A 6,277-nucleotide genomic window follows, 5' to 3' on the forward strand; every position below is an offset into this window, starting at 1 on the left:
TTACAAAAAACATATATAAGTTGCCGTTTGTGATCTATGAAAAGAGAACAAGATAAATTTGTACAGCTTGCAATGTCTCACTATGTGTTGATCTCTGTTTTCTGAAATTCCTAAATTTTTTAATACAAACTATATCTAATTTATAATTTCTTTTGTAGATTTTAGTATTTACAAATTATAAATTATGAATATCATGTAATTCAATATAAAAAAAATGCAAATCGAAGATGTCCTACGTTTGAATAGCTACCCAGCGGGCAATGGGAAACATACTTCCTTCCCACCCCCAAAAAAAGAGGGCTTAAAAATCAAATTCATTTTAGGTAATAAGCTAAATGAATTTCAATTTCCTTTTATACACTGGTCTCAATCCTAAAAATATTTTAGCATAACATTACTAGGAAAAAATGGCCCTTAAAAGGGTTAACTAGAAATACAGAATAGTGAAATTGCAAATACTCCATAAAAAGGTAGTTAAAAATTGTAAAAAGTAATGAGATTTGGAAATAAGCACCTTTTCAAGATGCAGTTTGATTGCCACAAAAGAAATCTAATAAATAATCGAATAAGGAAATAAAAGCAAATAATGTATTCTGGCTATTATTTTAAAATAGCTTAACCCTCACAGCATTACAGGTTTCACATTGAAATTTAATTTCAAAGTTCTCTAAAATATCAGAAAGAATAAAAATAATTTTCTTAATTATAATTCCAAAATGACACTTTTCTTTTACATCCAACATGAAATCAGAACTTTCATGTGCTCGCAGAAATTTTCATGTACCGAAATTCCATAATCCTTGGAAGGTTAAAATGAAAAGATCAAAAAACTGACAGCAATTTAATCTTTGCAAAACTGTGCCAGAATATATGAAATTCTATACCTTGTGGAAAAATATTGCAGTTATTTTAGCACAATACAAAAGTACATATTCTATGTGATAATATATAAGCTACGCAGACATAATATACAGTAGAAATAATGTAGTAGTATAATCCAAGCAGTAATTAATTTTACACCAGCTGGCAGTTAAAGAACTGAAATAAATTAAATTTTAGACATACAATTTTATTAGCAGCAGAACTGAACTCGGATAATTTGATACATTCAAATTCTAGAAAATTAGCTGTCTATAATGGGAATTCTTCCTATGGATAACATTAATAGAAGACACTTTTTAAGCTCTTTCTACCAATAAAAGTAATACAAATTTTCCACTACCTCAAATTTACATCAGTAATTCATTATTTGACAAACTTCCGTAAATATCTTCAAATGTGTTTTCCGATTCATTTCCAGTCTCATCAGTTAACCCCTTAACTACCGCGAGCGTATATATACGCCTTGCTCAGCCGATGCGTTAACTGCCCCAGATGCGCAGCCGATGCGTTAACTTTGCGAATAATTTTAGGTGTAGCAGCGCAAAGCAAATGATAGCAGTTTGGAAGGACGTATATATACGCCTGGGGCAGTTAACGCATCGGCTGAGCAAGGCGTATATATACGCCCGCGGCAGTTAAGGGGTTAAAGTAACTGATGTGATAAAGATATGTTATTCATCAACCATCAATTCCCTTTAACTTTCAAAGTTTTTCAAAATATTAGAATTTTATTTAATGCCCTCTTGCATAAGACCTGTTAAACTTCAAGGCAGTTAAGTGAATAAAATAACTTTAGGCATAAAGAACTTGATTATAACTTCGAATGACAGACTTCAGTGTTTTGCAGATGAAACTGAGAGAGTATTTTCTTGATCTAAGACTACTGAAGCAAAAAATTCTTTAGTGCATCAAATCATAAGTGAAAATTTGCTTTTAGTGATGAAAATCTTTCTTTTCTATTTCACCTATAGGAATTTAGCAGTTAATTTTAGTGCATATAGTACTTCTATTAGATCAGTTTAAGTATAAATTGCAGGTTTGTTTTAAAAAAGTTTGATTAAATGCTGAAATTATTGGAAATAGAACAAAATAAAAAAACTTACAAATGTTCCTGGCTATTTGGAAGTATATAATGGTAAAAAAAGTTAATTCTTAAACCTAAATAGAAAATGTACAAATCTAACTACACTAGGCAATGCTATTATAGTTCTTTGAATTCTGCCAAATTTCAGCACTGGCTATCAAAAGCTATAATAATTTCTAGAAGAGAATTACATATAGAATATTAGCAGCTAGTTGTTTTAAGTATTTCTAGGTGAATAGATTCATATACAATTCTTTTAAGAAAATTGAAAGTAAAATCAAAGTCCTTATGTGAAAGAAGATACATTAGTCAAACTGGTAACTGTCTTTTCATTTAAAATTACAGGTAATGTTCACATTACTTCTGTACAATATAGATTTTGCTCAAGAACCTGATATTACATATTTACAGGGAACAATCAGAAATGCACTGACATTCAAAAACCAACAGACAAAGGATTTTTTCCCTCATACATATTTTTTTAGCTGTATTTGATTTAAACTTATTTCCTTGAATTATTCCAACTTAAATAAAAGATCCCTCAAGAAAAGCTGAAAATGACATCAAAAACTGCAAGTTCTGAAACTAAATATCCCATTTTCTCGTATAGGAATCAAACTTCTTGTATTTTTTTTTATGATGAGTATAAATCTTTCCCAAATATATGTATAGGAACCAGGAGACCACATTAGATTTCATTACTTGTCCTAAATTTCTTTTGTTTTAAATTTGATATTGGTAAAACATGAATAGTCATTTAAAACAATTCTACAATCAAAAGTACATGACAATGAACAAAGAAGAGCAGGGAAGTGGGTGGAGATCAAAACATTATGACCAGTACTTACAAACAAACTGCATACCTGCAACTGGCCTAACCATGCATGCCACAAGTTCTTGGTAGATGATTCGATGCATGTAGTACCGAATGTCTAAGCAGTGTCACATAGAGTCGATATCCAACATGATGGCATTTGAGCTCTGAGCTTCCGCTCCATGACATCCCAAATGTGCTCTATTGGATTTAAATCTGGCAAGTTAGGTTGACAGGATATTAACTGTAATTCATTCTTATGCTTCTCGAACCATTCTAACAAAATTCGAGCCTTGTGACATGGCGTATTGTCCTGGTGGAAGATTCCATTTCCAGTTGGGAAGACAGACACCCTGTAAGGATTCAACTGATCCGCAATTATATTCAGACAGTCCGCAGCTTTCATGGTTTGTTCTACCACAACTAAGGGTCCCAGAGCTGCCCATTAGAATGTACCTCAAAGCATATCATCACCATTGAGCTGTGTATGACCTGCTGTACAGGGGGGAGGGGGAGCAACTGTCCGTATATATGATTTTTCATGCATCATGCCATCTTCCAAATGACATATGACCATCAGAGTGTTGAATGAAAAATTGGAATTAATCAGACCAGGCAACTGTCTTCCACTTATCCATGGTCTAATCTTGATATTTCTGAATTCACTGTAGGCTTAGTTGACAATGACACTTTATTAACAGAGGCATGCAAGTTTATCGTCTGCTTAACAGTCCCATATCCAAAAGTGTGCGCTGAACTGTGGGTTGCAAAACACTCGGACCTGCACTGTACTGGGCTTTCAGCTGAGCCACTGTCAGGCGCCAATTTTGCTGAATCGAACGGAACACTTTACATCCTTTTTCTTTGATGATGCAGGGGCGTTTGCTGCTGGTTTCACTGTCATTTATCCACTTTGCTTAAACACTAACAAGAGCATATCGTGAACAACCCATCAGTCGCTCAATTTCACAAATAATCGTTCCGAGTCTTCGAGCCATTACAATCTACCCTCTTATCAAATTCATTTAAATCAGCAGCCTTTCCCATTACTCATAAAAACGATTCCTTACCTTCTCCAACAGCAGTTACATATCATTCTGATTTAATCATGTGTCCTCTACATCACATAGACAAGTTCACTGAAAAATGTGCAGACAGTCATAAAGTTTTGGCTCATCAGTGTATACAATATTCATCCAAATTACAAGATAATGACAGAAATCAAATGTAATTTATACTTAATGAAAAATTAACAGAAATTTGTACAAAAGCATTAGTTCATATAAATTACAATGTCTGGCAATTGAATATTCTCAAATGTTCTCGTTATTTTCTAAAATTTGCACAATAATTAGTGCGCGGAGTCAGCCAACTTACAAAATTCAGTAGTTTCTAAGATCTTAAAAAATTAATCAGTTCACAACTATGTGACTACACTGGGGTTCTATTCAGTGATTGTTGCTTTAGAGTTTGCTGTTAATGATGTTCTGATATTTTTGGTTCCCAAATGCTGTGATTTTATTTCAATAAGGTGTCGATGTCTTCTTATTAATTTGGCATAGTTATTAATCCTTTCCAGTGTTTTTTGACTGATGATGAAAATTTTGTCTCAAACATAAAACCTTTAATTGTCAAATTAATTTTAAAAACAGTAAAAATGAAATTATACAATAAAATTAATAATTAATGCACATACTATTGCTGCAAAAACTTAGTAGTGTACCATACACTTTCTACCTCTTTACCACATGCTTTCATGGTTAAATTGGAAGCACTAGCAATGAAAAGTCTGGCTCAGAGACCCAGAAAAGGAACAGTACATTTTTCACATCTCCTGCCTCAAAACAAGTCAAACAAATCACTATAATGGTGCTAACTAAAATGTGGTGGAACATAATTTTCCCTGCCAGGATTTGGCGGCTAGGTTCAAAGCCCTCTGTACCTTTGTGGTGTGACTGGATGTATAGCTAGCAATAAGGAGGTCCAGATTTCGAATCCCAGCGAAGGCACTGTACATTTTTAATGTTTCTTGTTCCGAAAAGGATCTAATGATTCTACATACTGATGTAAAACAAAATTGAATACAAATATTCACGGACTAAAAAATTGAATCCTTATGTAAATTCTATAAATAGCTATATAAAATTACAAAAATTTACATGAAATAAAACTTGATTTAAAAAATTACGCTGACGATCACTAAGGGTTGGGGTGGGAATGAAACTTTGCCAACTTAAGCTTCATTAATTCAACTGAAAAACACTGTCATTAGTAAAGGATAAAAATTAAAAACCAGAAGATGTACTGAAAAACTGGAAGATTCAGTAACTACGGTCTAGAAAAAACATCCCCTTGTTTTGAGATGTCTGGTGCGTACGTGGAGAATACTATAATACAATTACCTAGATTTCAGTTCAATACCTGAATATTTCAACTAAACACATTGTAGCTTAGAATGTGTAAGTTCATCAAAAGATCTCAACTCGTGTTTTATGATATAAAATCCTTACTCACACATATAAATATATGTAAAACTTCATTCATAAAACATACTAAAAATTAGCACCCCAGACTAAACTACCTCCATTTTAAAACTACAGCCAAAAGTCGTTAATCCGGACTCGTAGGGACTTCGGCGATTCCGGCTTATCGATTTTTCCGGATTATAGATCATCAGTTTAAATCTCGTAAGATGGCATGCAGAAATTCTAAAATTAAAAATATGAAACCGTAATTTATGAAATAAGGAACAATTATGATCTAAAGGGTATCAAAATTTGCAAAAAGAAAAAGCTTAATATTTATTTGTTTACTTTATTAAACATTTCTTTCAATGTAAGTTTTGTTTAAGTTTTGCTTCGTTTCATGTGGTAATACTTTCTCTTTAATTCTATTAAACAGACATAATTTCTTGTTCAGTTACAAAGTTCCACTGTTCACGTCCTATAATTGCTGTGTCAAGAACACCGACTAATTTGTCCACTAATTTGTCAATCGAAATTTTTTCGTTTTCAATAACCTCTGTTACTTTTCTTTGCTATCGGAAGCGAATTATAATGACGAGAAACTTGTTTTAAATCATATCAAAAACGGAGCATATCGAGATGAAATACTACATTTGGTAAGGAATTATAAGCCAAATAAAATAAAAACATCTGCGCTGAAATAAGGATAGTGCTGACAGATCAAATTCCAATTCATTATGCGCCCGCCGCAGCGGAACGCCGAGCAGCGTTAAATTGATAAACAGATTTCGGATTTCAAAACATACTTTCGCTTTAGATCCTTTACATGTTAACAAATATATATCGAAAATTCTATTTGATATAATCGAAAGTTTAAGCTTACTTTTATAAAATTGCTCTTACAGTCTGCAAAAAATAATAAGCCGTAACCAATTCGAAAATTAAGGAACAACGCAATCATCAACATTAACTGAAATAGATAATTAGATAATTTTAGCTTATATGTCCATTATACATAAAATGCGCATGCGA

Source organism: Stegodyphus dumicola, chromosome 1, assembly GCF_044657685.1.
Source record: "Stegodyphus dumicola isolate Sdum_Otavi_A_Nest chromosome 1, ASM4465768v1".
Taxonomy (NCBI): Eukaryota; Metazoa; Arthropoda; class Arachnida; order Araneae; family Eresidae; genus Stegodyphus; species Stegodyphus dumicola.